The following is an 18,720-nucleotide window of genomic DNA, read 5'->3' as shown; positions in this document are numbered from 1 at the left end:
ATATTAGAGTGAATCCCAAAGTTACAGCTGATTTCGAGGTGTTTTGATATGCAAAATCGGGCCTTAAAGGTTGAAATAAGACATAATTAGGGTTTATGATTAAATGAGGAATAAAATAAAAAGGGGCACACTTAGGGTAAAGGGCCCAATTTTATAATGTATGAAATGATGAAATATGACTTTAGATTTAATTTAATTAATTAATTAAATTCTTAAAGGGAAATTAGAAAAGCAAGATGCAAGACACACTAAGGTGGGTGCTAACCTAAGTGTGAAATTGTACCACCCTAGCAAGGGTGTACAATTTACGTCACTCCAAGTCACATGAATTATACTAGCCATCAAGTTATATTATGTTTAGTGATTCATAAACAGTCACTGCCTTAGGGAGCATAAAAAAGGAACACAAACTATCAAGTTGCAATATGATATGTGATCAAGGTGATTAATTTGAATGCCATTGGCTAGCAATTTGTGTTATGTTTTGTGATTCATAGACTACCAATACTACACAAGATGGATTAGCAATTGTGCATTATAAAAAAACACCATCAGAGAGGGTTGCATCAATAATTTGAAGATATGAATTTCATATGCCCTCCCCCTTAAGATGTTAGCATATTTCTATGTTCATATCTTAGGGAAATAAAAAGAAGTGGATCCTTAAGAAGAATATGCACCTCCAAAATCTAGTTAACCTTTCCCTCTAGTGTATAGGTGATGATAACCACACTAGAGACTATTATATTGGTACCATAGAGAAACAATGGTTGCACTTGAGATTGTATCACCATGAATAAAAATGAGCTCCCATGTAGAGATATGAATGTCACTTAGTGAGTACCAACATAATAGAAAAATGTTTATCAATTATGAGGGGTAGGACAAGGAGAAACCAAATGTCTTTTGTCAATTGAAGAATAAATGACTGAATTGGCCAATGGGAGGGTGATATCACTAGAATCAAGAAGTTGTTTTCATTTCCTCTTGAAGATATTACATTTATAGTGGCATGGCCAAGCATGTGACAATATGCATAAAAAGAGAGATTTGATTGATTAGGTTTGTGATATTTCATACATTTTGGAGGGGAAGAGTACAATCAATGGTATTTGAGAAGCCTCAAAAATATTTTTTCTTCTTTACAAGAAGGAAATATAGATATATTAGACAATTGAGGAGGAGAAGTAGACAAAGTATAAGGTCAAAAACATAAACATCTTTCATAAAGGTGCAATGTAGGTTTCACAGGAGCCTTTAATTCATGTTCTATATGCCTTAAACCATTTTTCATGAAAATAATTTTGAATCCTAGTCCATAATGTGTCTCCAACTCACACAAACCAATTGTTGCATCATTACGACAAAATTTGGCCACCTTAAGCCAAACCCAATCCCAAACAACGCTCCCATCATATTCCACAAGTATAAAACTTTAAATTGTCATCCTTAAGACTCCCCTCCCATAACACATGGAGATAACTTGTTTTGAGAAATACAATGGAAATGGTGATCCTAGTACTCATATGTCGATATTTACCTCTTTATGCAACGATTTCATTTTTGAGGATGCCCTTCTTTTAAAACTTTTCCCTATATCCTTAAAATAAACTATCTTGGATTGGTTTTTCTCTTTGCCTAATAACTCAATCAACAATATTGAACAATTGCTAAATCAATTTTTGTAACATTTTCAAAATAACATTGGGCCACAAGTTACATTAACTAAATTGGTGCATTATTAAAAAGGCATGGAAGATAAAGTAACTAATTTTATTGGTATATATCCAACTTTGTATTTACAAATTTCTTATTCTCTTCCCAATGCTGATTTTCAAAGAGTTTTCATTGGTAATTTATAACCGCATGTATTGGAGATAATATTTTGTTTATGAAATCTTTCACACACTTGTGCACACCACTTCATGATTAACAAATTTTGGTTAGTCAATATGAAGGTTATTTATCTATGACTTTAGTTGATGAATCTGAAGAGGCTCCTCAAACTTACCAATTCTTTAGGAAATAAAATAAGAACTTCATTAAGATAAACACGTATTCCTCTAATAACATTGAGACCTAAGTTGCAACTACAACACCTCCTATTATAGCTCACTTTTCTTCTAAACCAAAGAATCACCAATTTCATAATTTTTTGAGTCTGTATACTCCATTATGCTTCAATTGATAAACAATAATATGATTAAGCTTCGCGCCCATCCATCCCATGGATACCTCAAAGACTTTCTCTCCTTCATTTAACCCGAAGGCCTTTTCTCAATATCATTGTACTCTTGGACATGATATAAAGAAATATATGTTCCTTAGAAATAAAATTCAAGACCTCATTGACTCTAATATCTACAAGTGGCTAGTGTGAATGATAAAGGGAATAAATCCATAGCACCACCCTAATCAAAACTTGCAAACATTTACCAATTCTTTTCCTTGTCATTCCACAAATGTTTTTGAGGCTCATGATGATAATTACATTTAAAACTTGATGTCCAATCCAATTGATCCAAACATCTGGTCAATGTGATAGAAACTTGTATTAAACAAGAGAGACCTAAGCCTTAATATGAACACAATATCGCCTTTACCTCAAGTGGTATCTTAAAGAATGCACCTAATGGATAACTATACATTACTAGTAGAATTAATGAAAAACCCACATATGTATGGGTATGTATGGTTAATGTGGTTACTGGAGAGTATCTTTACACATATGAATTATATCAAGACACTTATGACAAATTTGAAGTCTTGATTAAGGTACATGATGATTTCACTTGTCCCATAATTGGTTCCATCACCCTTGAAGTTCAAGTTTGATTTAAAAGCTTAGATGTTCCTTTTACCATTATCCCTGCTTGGGACTAATTTTGTGTGAATTGGGTCATCCTTGACTCACATCCATGAAGGTAGTGCCTTTCATAGTCCATAAGTGTATGAACTTTCCATTTGAAGGACAAGTACAAACTATATATCATAGTGGTTTCCAACTCTTGTATAGATGTGGAAACTTAACATTTGACTTTTGGCCTCAACAACCTCAACTAATCAAATCTTGTGAAGATAACCTATTCTTATGCTACCAAATATTCAAAGCCAATAGAATATTTGAGCTATCCTTAAGTAATACCTCAAGGTCCACTCTAACTAATACCCCTAAGGATCATTTGGCATCTATCTATATGGAAGTAACTCTTCTTTCCCCACAAGTAATGAGTGAGCCACATCTTGGATTGGGAATCCTCCCTCTTTATAGAGTGCCTAGTATGTATGCTATGATTCCACCTCTATCATCCTATAATGACAACAAGGAAAACACCTAACACCATCTATACCTCTACATATCTCTCAAGATTGATAGGTTCCTTCCATTCCTCCTTATATTCATAGACCAAATGAAGAAAATGAATCAATAATAAGTGATACCCAGCCTCCTTGTATAAAAGTTTCAAATAGTAATAAAAAAAATTGTAGTGTGAAAGAACATAGATGAACACAGTGTTCTAAAGCTTGTGATCTTGATGCAAGAAGTGAGTATTTCCCTAAGAAATCAATTGATGATTTGGTCCCACCTCCTCAACCTTCCTTATCGTCAACCACTGCTACAGGCGATCCTTACCTTACCCAACCTCGCCAAAAGCTAAAGTTTTCAATTCCAAGAGATTCTTCTCCTCCTATTAAATCACCCATAGTGATCAATTTGGATAATGCTTCAAATAACATGGTTGAAACGATTAAAACTGATAATCAGTTGTCCTTGATATTTTTTAAACCACAAACTCTAGCTACTAGTAACAAAAATAGTGATACATCATTAGAGAATGGTCCATGTTTGGAACTAGACATAGGTCCTTGTACTATACTAATCATAGCTCCTTTAGCATCTTGTTTGCCACTTCTTTATAACAATGAGAAAGATTGGGAGGTGGATGATTTTCTAGACTATCTCATTCATGTGGTAACTATTTATTCTTGTGTGTTTACTTGTTTGTAATGTGTTGCTTGGTATGTATTTTGTTTTTTAGGCTATCTTTCGATGACCCTTGAGGCTCTATTGGCATAGGGATGTCAATCTTGTTGTGGCAATCCTCTATTTGTATCTTGATTCTTATACATATTTCATACATGAGTTTGTTCTAAATGTTCTTTCAAATGTAATAAATTTACTTTTGTGTTTTCTTTTGGGGATGATGCAAAGTGTTGAGGCTTTTTGGTTTCTTTCATGTTGACCCAAAATATCCTTTGTTCATCTTATGTTCGCTTCCTCTTTTTTAGTTGTAGTTCTATTGCATTTGGGGGATGAGGTCAACTCAAAACAATCATAATGATATAAATGATTTATCTAATGTCTATATTGACCCCAAATTGTGGATCCCTTATGTGCTCTCACATTTCATGAGTTTCACTTTATATTTGCTTATGTTTAGGGGCATTTCACTATTGCAATGTGCTCGTCTTTGGATGTATACTACCTTAAAACAATTGCTCCTAGTTGATGTACACAATCACTTTAAGGTGGGGGAATACACTCTACTATGAATTTCACTTTGTGCACATACCACGAGACTGATTTGTATACTTTGATCACACACTATGACTTTACTTTATACCACTGTAACACCCATTTTTGTAGTATCAAATCCAAGATTACCCCAAAAATAGAGGGCTTTTACTTTGTATTCTTTGTTAGCATGAAGCTCACCTAACATAACACAACTTGCTAGCTCTTGTGAGACCTTCACTTGTGCATGAGTCACCTAGCATAATGCAACTTGCTAGTCCTTATGACTCCCTTTTGTAACATGATGCTTAGTAAGTATGAGGATTCTCGCTATATGCAACCTTTCTATTTTTATTTTATATATTAATAATCTACTTTTATAATTTGTATTATTTATAGCTTTGAGTTGAGTTTTATAAATATCTTGAAACATTTATACGCATTCAACAATTACATTTAAGTTTAGCTTAGAGCATAATGACTAATTTGTTGGTCTTAATTTTTATTGCAAATCTATTACTTTTAATAATTTTAGAAAATTATATTTTGATATTATTCTTATTTAATTAGATGAAAAATCAAACTATCAAAAGTGATAAATTTATATTATTAAATGAAAATATAATTTATCATATATTAAATTAAATTTTCATGTAATTTTTAATATCAATACAAAACAAGTGTCATGTAGTGGTGAGTATTTGCCTTTATAGTATTATTGTAGAATAGATGAGTTATGGTATACTAATTTGAAGACAAGATAGATAATAGTTTGAGAAGTTGCATGTATTACTTATTTATTAATTTTTAATAGGCACAAATATGATTATACTGATCAATTGATTTAGAGTTGGACCCTTATAATGTAGTTATAGTAATTAGTTGAAGAGATGTAATTATTTTACCACAAAGTGAAAGTGTAGTTCATATTAACCATAAGTTATTTTTACTTCGCTAAAAAATATTATGAATATTTGATATAGTATTTAAAGCATTCATTTAGTTTTAAATTATAAATGTAATAATGATAAAATGTTAAATAATTTGTTAGCTTTGTAAAATTAAAATTATTTACCACAAAGTGAAAGTAGAGCTGATATTAACCATAAGTTTTTAACTGACTAAAACTATTAAAATTATTTGATATAATATTTAAACCATCATATTAATTTTGAATTATAAATGTGTAATAATGATAAAATTTTAAATATTTTGTTGGTTTTGTAAAATTAAAAGTACATAATTATCAATGTTATAAATAAAAATAAAAAATAAATCAAACAAACAAAATGAATTTTATATATATATATATATATATATGGACAAGCACTAAGAAGGTATATAAATTTTTAAAATTATAATTTAAATATTTATAAAATTAAAAATCTCAATTGAATTATTATTACTAAATATGATAGAATATTTAATAATTATATGAAAAATAGATGTGGAATTAATGTTTCTTATGTAAAATTTATGCACCAAATTCTAATTATAAATGGATGCATAATTGTAATTGAATTAGAAAACCATCATCTTTCTACTGTTCTATTCAATGTTCTATAGGATTTTTTTTTTAATATTATGATAAACATGTCATATTTTGATCATACAATATAAATCAAATATACCTCTCTATTAGGAATAAGGCCTTTGGTGGGAAATTGGTCTAGAATATGCATGCAAAATCTCAAGCCCTTTGGTGTCATATTATGCAAGCGAAGTATCTAGATTCTCCCAATCCTTGTTGTATTTTCACTGTTCTTGATCCGCCTAAGGGCCATGTCATTTGGAATTTCATGATGTCTTCTAGAAGTGTGATTACTCGATACTTATCATGGCAAGTGCACAATGGGAAAGATGTTAAATTTTGGCATGATTCTTGCAATGGGCTTCCTCCTTTAGTTAATTATGAGATTTTGTTAGAAATTGTTCCTATCTTCATTAACCTTTGGGGTTCCAAACTTTATGACTACATTGTTGGTGTGGATACTCTTTCAAATCAGGTCATTTGGAGGGGCCCCTCTTCTCTCCCTATTTCCTCAGATCATAAGAAGTTTTTTCTTTCCATCCTCAACTCCCTTACAACTTTTATCTCCAACGGTATGGACAAATTTATTTGGTTCCCTTCCAAAAGTGGGAAATATTCTATTAAGGAGGGGTATAATGCAATTCAACAAATGACTTCCCAAGTTCCCACTTAGAGAGCTTATACTTTCTGCTAGGATAGTGTTGTCCTTCCTAAGGTTGGGGTTTTTTCCTAGCTTGCATTACATAAGAGGATCCTCACTAGTGATAGATGGAAAGGTTTAATATATTCCATCCTTTTATTTGTGTCCTTTGTGGTAATTGCATTGAGTCCGTGGACCATGCTTCTTTAGTGTGAATTTGCTTCCCAATGTTGGTATTTTATTCTTGGCAAATTGTCCTTATCTGCTCCTCTTCCTAATTCTGTGTGGGACCTCTTCCAGTCTTGGCTTGTCCTATATTTTTCTTTTTTATTCTCTTGTATCTGGAAAGTAATCCCATCTACTATTATTTGGTCAATTTGGTGGGAAAGGAATAAACAAATCTTTAGAAAGAAGTCGTCCTCCCTATCGGTTGTTCTTGTTCATCTGGAAAAATCAGTATCAGAGTTGGTTAATGCTAATTCCCTTCATCATTTTAATCCAAACTTAGTATTCACATCTTGGGATGGTCATATCATGAATGTTTGGAAAGGCATTTCTATTCCTACATCACCCTATTTTCCTAGAGTGAGGTCCAATACTGTTGATCATTCTATTATTAAGTGGTGTCCACTAGAACCAATGTTTTTCAAATTAAATTTTGATGGCTCCTCTATGGGGAACCCGAGTGAGGCAAGAGTAGGAGTGTCTATTAGGGACCATTTAGGATGCCTTAAGACATGCAAATCTATGTCTATCCCTCCGGGTACAAATAATTTCGCTAAGGCTCATGCATTGCTTCGGGGTATTTTACTAGCAAAAATTTTGAGTATCTCATGAATTCATATTGAAGGAGATTCCATGTTAATCATTAATGCTTGTGTAAAGCGGAAAAATTGCGATCGAACCCTAGTTGCTCTCCCCTCTTCCAACTCCAAGGAGAGAGAAGGGAGGTTTGCTAGGATTCGATGGTTCTCACTTAGGGGAGAGACTTTACATTCAAAAGAGGGGTTGAAACCCACAAGATCCAATCCCACGCAATGGAAGATTGGATGCTAAATGAGTTTCAAGGGTTATGACAGCAAGGCTACCCTCTTTTGTAAAGAATGTGCATAGAAGAATTGAGCTAGGAATGCATAGAAAGTGACAAAGATTCGCTTATAAACTGAGATAGGAATACAGTATGAAGCTGCGGACTTGGAATTAGCAGTAAAATGTCGATACGGCACTGTCCTGCAAATTTGAGCAAAAGTTGTCGGGACGATGGCGCCCGGCGCCACGGTCCTCCGAAAAATCTGCGAAACGAAGGGGGATCTGTTCGTCTCTGCACAAGGATTCCAGATCTTCAATCTCAGCCGCATACCTGCAACCTTGTTCTAAGGATGTTTGTATCCTTATGTGCAAAGGTTTAGATGTTGTATGTTGTATGTTGTAGTAGTATGTGATCTCCTCTTCAATGGTTGAATCCTTGTCTTGAATGCAACACTTAGCCTTGAATGGAGACTTGAAATGATCAATTTCTTAAAGGAATGCTTGAATGCTTGAATGCTTGAGTATAGTTTCCACACTTTGTACCACCTCTCCCCTTCATCCCAAATGAGAGAGAAAAATGTAGTTTATATACTTGTCAATTAGGGTTGATAGACTGATTTTCCTGACCTTAGGCCGACCAGGAAAGTTAATTTCCAAATTGCAAACAAAAAGACCCGAGACCCCTTAGGAGACCGGGCCCAAAATAGGACCCAAGGACCAGGGCGCTGGGCACCATGGTCTTGAGGGACCAGGGTGCTGGGCGCTCTGGTCCCACCTCCCGGGACATCAGGGTGCAAGGAGGTTCAGGCCAGGGTACTTGAAAAATGCAGTTTTTGGTGTCGTGAGCAAGTTTCGGGGTCTCCATTCAGGTTGCGTGTTGTGTCGCCATCGTGAAGACCGAAATGCAGTCGAAATTGCAAGTGTCGCAATTTTAGGACGCTACATTTAGCCCCCACTTTAGCGGGAGTATGTATGCTCATACTTCCGGTAAAGTACAAGGAAACAACATTGAAAAACTTTCACCACGTCAAGGAGGCAAGACACACCAAGCCCCCAGTGGACTAAGGATCTTACGACTTCGATTGACAAAGTAAAAGGGAAGATCACGAGGGAGAACCATGACTGTCAGTAGTAAGGTTCCCTCACTATGAGTCATGCAAGAAAGATATCAAGAATTTTCAAGGCAAAGCTAAATTTGCCAAGAAATTCTCAAGTATCTTGAAAAGATATGAACGGGATGTATGCCCCCCTACGTTAAAGCAATCGCACACGCCTCACCGGGGGTGATTGTTTTAACGTAGTGATACACATAAGAATGAGAAAGGAAAGGAGCACATTATCACAAGGATTTAGCCCCCAAGTGTGAGATAAGCCCAAGGATAATAGACACAAAACACAAAGCACGAGGTGACTTCACTTTCCTCGGGGTCAGTATGCTGTATGATAAGTCATGTATATATATCATATGTATGTATGCATAATTGTTCTTCATTCCCCAATCAAGGAAGGTCACCTAGAAGAAGGGAACACATGTGTCTTTTGAGTCAACATGAGAGAGATCGAGAGATCTCAATGCTTTGCATCGTCCTCAAGTAGACAACACTAAGGACAACAAATAGAAGAATGAGAATAACATATAGAAGAAGTAACACAAGAGAGGAGGAGAGAATCTGCTATGCTAATGTAACTAGTCTAGCACGTCATCTACCCCCCGATCTTGTTGATCAATGTTTCGGGAAGGCAGGGAACACGCTAGAGGAGGAACATTCAACACAGCAGATGGAGCTATCACAAGATCCAAACAAGGGCTATGTTCATGTTCCGAGCCACATTGTTCTTGTCTAGGAGCTAGGATAAGTGCTTTAGAAAATTCATTAGATAAATGGTTATCAACATCAACAAGTTCATATTCACTATCAGAAGCAAGAGAAGTAATATTTTCATCATGAATAACATTTTCATCTATATCGTCATCAAGACTTATAAAAATAGGATCTTTAACTCGCACAGGATCAAGACCATCATGCATCTTATGTTTAGGAGATTTAGGCTCAATGTCCGGCTGAGGAGAAAATGGAATAATGCTTGTTGAAGGTGTTTTTGGAGATTTCAAAGTTTGAGAAGCAGCTGCTTGAGCCCTAAGACGACCCTTTCGTCGGCGTTCACGTGCAGAATGATTTCGTCTAGTCTTAGTAGGAAGTGAAGAAGATTGAGGAGGAGGAATGTTCTCATCCCTATCACTTGGGTGTTTAGGTTGTGGTCTCTTAGGCTGGATAATAGGAGAAGAAGAAGGTCTCTTCTCTCTATAAAAGGAAGGAGGAGGAACTGCTCCATATAAAGGAGGAATTTTTGGTTTAGGAAGGAGACCAAGTCCATCATGATGAGGAGGTATAGGTCTACTTTTAGGAAGTTTATTAGACATAGACATAGTCACATCCATAGGGATGGGTTGGGAATCTTCTTGAGGAAAGACATTAGTTTTATCTTTCAAAGGAAGAACTTCCTTCTCAAGAATAATAGGAATGTCAATTTTAGGTGTTCTAGGTTCACTTAAAGATAGGATCATATCTGTTTTCCACTTTTGATAAGATTTGAAAAGATGATCACTTCGCGGAGGAAGGGATTGGAATTGTTTAGGCCAAAAGTAATCAAGAGGAACACTAGAGGTTCATTCAGCTGGTTTAAAGAGGCAATGATTAACAGTAACAACTTCACCATTATGGGGAAATTTCAAACACTTATGAATAGGAGAAGCAATAGCTTTCATGGAAGATAGCCAAGGATAGCCAAGCTTCACACGAAATTGTTCGGAAGATGGAATAATAGCAAAGTTCACATCAAGGGATTTGTTATAGACCTCAATAGGCAATGTAATAGAACCAATTGCAGGAGAAGAAAATGCATCAAATAGTTTCACAATCACATCTGTTTTGTCATAAATCACTTGATTCAATTGCAAAGTAAAAAGAAATTCTTCAGTAATAACATTAACCATGCACGAAGGATCAATAAGCACTCCACGGCAAGGTGTATTCTTGACTTTTGCAACTATGTATAAAGGACCATCAGGTGCCCTAATGGTTTCATTGGAATCAAATGTGATGGAAGGTTCTTTAGGGTTTTCTTGCTGCTCTACAAAGTTAATCACATTTGGAGTCATAGACACAAGACCATCAGATGAAAGAGAGGAATCATTAGTCTCAATCGCATTAGAGGTATGAGAAGGTAATGGATCAATGAAAATCTGAAGATTTTGATTAGGAGGAGCTACAGATGTATTGCCTTTATCATTCACTCCAGAAACAGAAATAGTATTATTATCAATCAAATCTTGAATTTTACCCTTTAAAGAAAAACATTTTTCAGTATCATGCCCAGGCTGACGATGAAATTGACAAAAGGCTTTGTTATCAAAATAAGGTGAAGTAATCTTTGCAGGATCAATTTGTCTTATAGGAGGAAGAGTAAGCACATTTTGTTCCAATAACTTATTCATAATACTATGCAATGATTCATTCAAAGGAGTATACTTTCTTTCTTTCTTGAAAAATTTAGAAATAGGAGGCACACCTGATGCTGCATTCACATTGTTGTTGATGATGTTTTCATTGAATTTGATGGAGTCTCTGTTCGGTTTAAACTTCCCAAATGGTTGTTGACTGCTATCACCCTTATCACTCGGAGCCATAGGATGTGATTGTTCCATTTGACTCACAGTCAGTTGATAATTATGAAGAGTTGCACACAACTGTTGGAAAGAAGTAAACTCAGAAAATAGAAGTTTGTCTCGAATATCTTTTTGTAAATTACAAATAAAGATTCTTTGAATATCATTGTCAGGCACTGGAAAATAAATTTGAGCATACAAATGCTTATATCTACCAATGAAATCAGTCACTTTTTCTTTAACACCTTGTTTACAATGCATTAAATCAATCAAAGTAACTTTAGGACTTATATTGTTTTGAAATTGTTGAATGAAAGCATTTGCAAGTTGTTCGAAAGAAGTAATAGAATAGGAAGGCAACGAGCAATACCATTGTAGGGCTTTGTCTGTTAATGTTCTAGTGAATAGTTTTGCAAGCAACCTTTGGTCATAAGCAAAATCAGTACATATTGTTTGAAAAGTCTTAACATGTGTTAGAGGATCACCTTTACCATTATAAAGCTCCAAATGCAGGATTTCAACATGTTTAGGAGGGATAGCTCGAACAATGTCAAGAGAAATTGGGCTCGCAACATCAAATGTGGGCACACTAAACTTAGATTGATTCATAGAGGCAATTTGTTGCTGTAAAGAAGAGACAATTTGTGCAAGATTGTTAATGGTCGCTTCAGTCGAAGGGTTCATATTAGATGTGTTAGATTGAGATGGAGGTGTTATGTTATTGAAAGAAGGTAAAGAGTAAGGTGGTGGGACCCTATGATAATTAGTCATAGGAGATGATTGGACAGGAGGAACACTACAAGGAGGAATGGAATGGTTAAACGAATTTCCCCCTTGCGTCATGTTCATTTGTGAAGATGTAATAGGAACACTCATTGAAGGAGTGAATGAAGAAGTCGGATTGAATGAAGGAAGAGGGTTAATTGAAAAGGAAGGATTGCCCCCATGACTAGTGATCACAGGAGGAATGTCTTGTGTAGAAGTAGCCATTATGTTTGATGTAAAGGTAGGTATGCTAGCAATAGAAGTCATCAAAGGAATAGAATGATTGACTTGTGTAGGAGGTTGTGTATAACCTAAAGTTTCGGCACAACTCTTCATAGGCATCACGTTCGAATTCACAATGTGTGAAATACAACGCAAAATATCAATTCCATTCTTATCACTTTGAAGCATACATTTTAGACCCTCAATTAAAGGAAGAGCTTGACTATCAGGGTATTCTTGAGACATCCATTGTCGAAAATCATCAAATTGGTTATCCAATTTTGAAAGTTGTTCTTCAGAAACCTCATGGAGAGCTTCTTCATCATTAGGAGGATTAGAGGAATTACCCATGTCCTCGTTAAAAAGGCTATTCAAATTAGGTTCCATCTCCTCAGTAGTTAAACCTCAGAAAGACTTAATTCTACGGCTTCGTCTAACGGGAATAGTGTAAGTAGGGCTTATTGTTGTAAAACTCATGCACTAGAGAAGGAGAGAAAATTTTGATTTTAGAGGTAGCAATTTTCAGTAAAATCAGCCAATCTTCTGGATTTAAGCTGTTAAATGCAATCTCGACAGTCTCCTGAAATTTCGGAAAAAATGTCCGGGACCGTGGCGCTCGGAGTGCAACACGGTCCTTGCAACTTTTTTCGAAATTTGCAGGGATGAAAGGTATGATGATTTTAAAGCCAATCTGAAAAAATTGAGTGATTTTACAATCTGTAGATAGGCCAAATTAAAGTTGCAATCTCAAAATTGAACCCTACCCAGATTGTCGAAAAATGCAAAATTTGAATTTTGAAAAAAAAAAAAAGAGGGAAACTGAAATTTTGAATTTTATGATTTTAGAGGGAATGTCAAGAGCAATGCAAATTTTGAAATTTAAAAATTGACTCAATTTCACGCAAAATTCAATTTTGAAAGCGGAAATCAAAGTTGTTGTAATTAAGCACTTAATTTCAAAAGTCACAAAATGCAAGAATTTGAATAAAGCACTGAAATTTTTAATGAATGTTAACGCACTTTTCAGATTTAGGACAGTAAGAACACAATTTTGACACAAAATTTCAGTTTCAATGATTTTTGAATGTTTAAAAGCCTTAATCCAAGCAATCACAAGACCAACTTTGACTGTAATTTTGAAGGTGTTAAAATTGATAAAATCAGCCAAAATTCTGGATTTTAGCAGAAAAATACAGTAAGATCTCGCTCCCGAAATTTCAGAAAAAATGTCAGGGACGATGGCGCTCGGCGCCACGGTCCTCGCAACTTTTTTCCAAATTTTTAGGGATGAAAGATATTGTGATTTTATTGCGGAATCCAAAGTTACAGCTGATTTGGAGATGTTTTGATCAGTGAAATTGTCGAACAAAGGTTGAATCAAGAGGGTTTCAAAAATTAGGGTTTTGACACTTAACCACTTAATTTTCAAAATTAAAACATAGATATGAATTGATAATTTGTAATAGAAGGACAGATCTGAAACAAGCATCAACAATTAAACATTTCACAAGTTTAATTACTAAAAAGAAAATTTAGGGTTTTTATGCAATCACCTCTAAAATTTTGCAAAAGATCAAACATGGAAATGTAATCAATTTTTTCAGATCTAAGCATGAAAAATCAGAAAGCATGTTCACGTCGGGTTCACCAAAATGTAAAGCGGAAAAATCGCGATCGAACCCTAGTTGCTCTCCCCTCTTCCAACTCCAAGGAGAGAGAAGGGAGGTTCGCTAGGATTCGATGGTTCTCACTTAGGGGAGAGACTTTACATTCAAAAGAGGGGTTGAAACCCACAAGATCCAATCCCACGCAATGGAAGATTGGATGCTAAATGAGTTTCAAGGGTTATGACAGCAAGGCTACCCTCTTTTGTAAAGAATGTGCATAGAAGAATTGAGCTAGGAATGCATAGAAAGTGACAAAGATTCGCTTATAAACTGAGATAGGAATATAGTATGAAGCTGCGGACCTGGAATTAGCAGTAAAATGTCGATACGGCGCTGTCTTGCAAATTTGAGCAAAAGTTGTCGGGATGATGGCGCCCGGCGCCACGGTCCTCCGAAAAATCCACGAAACGAAGGGGGATCTGTTCGTCTCTGCACAAGGATTCCAGATCTTCAATCTCAGCCGCGTACCTACAACCTTGTTCTAAGGATGTTTGTATCCTTATGTGCGAAGGTTTAGATGTTGTATGTTGTATGTTGTAGTAGTATGTGATCTCCTCTTCAATGGTTGAATCCTTGTCTTGAATGCAACACTTAGCCTTGAATGGAGACTTGAAATGATCAATTGCTTAAAGTAATGCTTGAATGCTTGAATGCTTGAGTATAGTTTCCACACTTTGTACCACCTCTCCCCTTCATCCCAAATGAGAGAGAAAAATGTAGTTTATATACTTGTCAATTAGGGCTGATAGACTGATTTTCCCGACCTTAGGCTGACCAGGAAAGTTAATTTCCAAATTGCAAACAAAAAGACCCGAGACCCCTTAGGAGACCGGGCCCAAAATAGGACCCAGGGACCAGGGCGCTGGGCGCCCTGGTCCTGAGGGACCAGGACGCTGGGCGCTCTGGTCCCACCTCCCGGGACATTAGGGTGCAAGGAGGTTCAGGCCAGGGTACTTGAAAAATGCAGTTTTTGGTGTCGTGAGCAAGTTTCGGGGTCTCCATTCAGGTTGCATGTTGCGTCGCCATCGTGAAGACCGAAATGCAGTCGAAATTGCAAGTGTCACAATTTTAGGACGCTACAGCTTGTATTTCAAAGAAAATTATTAATTGGTAGCTCAGTTATATTTTCGAGCAAATATGGCCTCTTACTGCTTCTTTTGATAAATACGTTATTTCTCATGTATACCGTGAAGGTAATCGGGTTGCTGATTTTTTGGCCAATCTTAGAAGCAATAAAGAGGAACTTGATTCTTCGGATCCATACTGGGATTTAGCTCATTTTCCAGCTCTTAATAAACTTCTATCTAATGAATTGGTTTCTATTTGATTCACTTGACATGGTATCCGATTTTAGTTTATGCCTTGTTGGGTTTTTTCCACTCTGTGCTACTAATTGTGTCTGCTCCAATATGGCTCAGCTTTGCTCTCAAGTTGGTCACGGTCTTGATTACCCCCCATGTCTGGTCTCTATTGTGGGAGCTTTCTCTCTCTTGTCACCTGATCTGGGTCAACCTTCATCCACACAAATGGAAGAATAAGTTCTATTTTTTGGTTTTTGGTGTATCTGGTTTCTTGCTTTTGCTAGGTCAACTTGGGCTTTTTGTGACGAGGCACTTCATTCTGCATGACATTATCTCTGCTGCGACTATGAAAGGCTAAAATGTTATTGATGTTTTGTAACTCTATTCTTCTGGTTGCATACTCTATTTGCCCAATGTTGGGATTTTTGTAATGTATCTACAAAGTCTATTGTAATCTAGCCACTGGCTAGCTGGATATATTTGTACTTATCATCTGGGACTTATAGATTTTAGGTTTGGATCTCTCTGATCGTTACTTGTATCTAGCCTCGGGCTATTCTGGGGGGCTTCTTTATTATCTTTAGGAATCTATATTTTGCATTTTCTTGTATACAAGCAATGATCGAAGTTTTTCTTACTAGTTCTTTTCTCTGGGAGCTCTTTGAACCAGTTTTAAAATTTAAAATTAATATAATATATATATTAGTTGGTATCGTCCACTTTGCGCTACATATATATATATATATATATATATATATATATATATCGTACTCTAATATTTTTCAAAATAAAATTTATAGTATAAAACAAAAATAATATTAATTTGCATATTTGTCATATAATTAAAATCAAGGACATATTTGATGAAAGAGATGATTGTTTTTTATTCAAAAGTAGAGCCATAAATTATCCATGACACTTCAACAACAAAAAACCAAATGAAGGTTCAACAAAAAATAACTAGAGATGAGTTCAGCAGAGATAAAAAATGATAGGGGGCATACCCTAGATTAAACTTAACATCAACAAAAAACCTAGGAACTAAGGGGTGAAATTACATGCCCCTGTCATGTTAATAACCTTCTCCCAGTCCTTAGAAAGGAACTTGACAAGTTCCATGGCATCTTGTCCGTCATTCTCATCCTCAGCAGTTCTATCATGGAGCAGCGAGACTGTCAAGGCTAAACTGTGTAGCACCTGGATGTAAAACTTATTGATACCAACCTTTGTGTGTCTCTCATGTCCAACTTGTTGTTGATAACCCAGATTTCCTCTTTCAGTTTTTGAATTTCTTCCTCTAGTTTTGGGCTGTGTATGTGGGGGTTATGTAGCTCCCTCATCACAATGAGTTCAATCTTCTCGTCACCCTTAGGGTCCCCATCCTTGTCCTTTTTCTTCTTTATCTTAATTTTATTTTCTGTACTAGCTCCTTATGGGGTGTCCACAATATTATTCAGGGTTTGAGGTTTAGAGACCAAACCTGACTCCGGACCCTCAATAATATTGTCTAGATTCACATTCATTTGCGTTTCCAAGAGTTGAGAGGGATCAGGCCCCATTAACGGGTCGGGTTCCATCAAACTAGTGCAATCCATGTTGGTAGCAAGATTCTCATCTTTTATAGGGTCATTATCAAATTTCCCTTCATCACCCCCATTAGGATCCTCTTTAGTAGCCATGTTAGTGCAAAGTTCCACCTTATTCATAGAGCCCTTGGAAGCTAGCCTATGAGATCTCCATCTACTTATATTTTTATCTATAGGGTCTTCCTTTTCTGACCCTTCAGAACTAGAATTATCTATGATAATGCTCTTTTGTTTCTTATTTTTTCCTTTATTGTTAGAGCCCAAGGGTTTCTTTTCTGGATCCAAAGAGTACGGGCGAGAAGGAGAGCTTAATTCAGTGATGGTGAAAGAAGAAGAAGGTAGCATATGAGAGGCAAAAGCCTCACTAGAGAGTTGGAAAAACTTGGAAGGTGGAAAAGAAGAATCAAATGCCACCAAAGGGTGGGACACGGGTATGGGAGGTTGAACCAACATAATGTTTCTGGGTGGGCAGAGGGATAGATGGTAGTCACACAACCTGTAAATCAAACCCTGGTGGAGGGGAATTGGGGGTTTACCTTCATTCTTGGGGTCAAGGGCATCCTTGATAGAGCTTTCCATAGAATGAAGTAAATAAAAGGGAAAATGGAGCAAATCATCATTCTTAAAATGGTTGAGAAGAGGTAGGTAATAATAGTAAAAAACCTTATGGTGACCCTCCAAAGTCAAGTATTTCATGATGAGAAGACATATCACATCCTAGGGGTACTTGAGTTCCTCCCTATTGAAACTGGCTTGTATTTTAACCGGGGTTTCCTTTCCTCCAAAAATTCTGCTCAAACCTTCATTGTTGGTAGTGTGGCTCCTACATTTCCACCTTCTTCCATCCAAGGAAAGGTTGGTAGCCTTTGCAATGACTTCCTCTGTCACCTGGAAAGAGATTTTGCACACCACAACTCGCATGTTATTCCATGAAGTCACAAATTGTATGGAGAGTTGTTCATCATGCCCTTTAAGATATTCCATAAAATTCACCACACCTCCCTCAATGCAGTAGTTCCATATCATGTAGCATCCTTCTTGAAGTCATTTGGATTATCTGGAGCTCATATCGAACCCTATCACCTCCCATCTTAGTCTCCTTAGCACAGATAGCCAAATTTTTTTCTTTAACTGTGTACATGGACACAGGAGTGATAAAGCAGTGCTTAGGAAAAATAAGATTTGCCTTGCCATAAAAGAATAACGTGTCAAGCAATCCTTTGGCAAAATAATTGTCATAGTATATCACCAGACTAAGAGAAGTGTACCCCCTGCCTACTGAATGGATGTTAAAAGAAATAATAATTCACATCTCAGAGTCAAAGCATGAAAATTCATCATTATCCAAGCTACCAGTTGTTGAAAAATCTCTAACTTGCCCATCGGACTCACGATCATCAATACGACCCTTTTAGCACTTCACACAAACAGATTGCATCACCATGAGGACCAAAAGGCAATGCCATAAAATGAGTAAAAATTGGTTCATGGTAGTCCACCTTATATAGTCATTGGTGCCACTAGGGTAAAGTGTACACTTGTTTGAAATAAAAAATTCCCTCCTCCACCACTCACTGGTAGCACAATGGGAGTGAGGGAAAGACCTAGTGGATTTCGTACCCATTAGGGATTGCATTATTAATCTCTCCTTCAATGAGGAGTTTGATGGAGGGAGGTAGGGAGCTGCAATTTATCCAGCATCTCAGTCTATGTAGATTGAGACCAAGGGTTCCATAGCATCCGCCACACAATTACCTTCTCTATAGGTATGGTTTAGATGGAAGGAGTCAAAGGTG

This window comes from Cryptomeria japonica, chromosome 2 (assembly GCF_030272615.1).
Source record: "Cryptomeria japonica chromosome 2, Sugi_1.0, whole genome shotgun sequence".
NCBI lineage: Eukaryota > Viridiplantae > Streptophyta > Pinopsida > Cupressales > Cupressaceae > Cryptomeria > Cryptomeria japonica.
Note: the sequence above shows the minus strand (reverse complement) of the source record.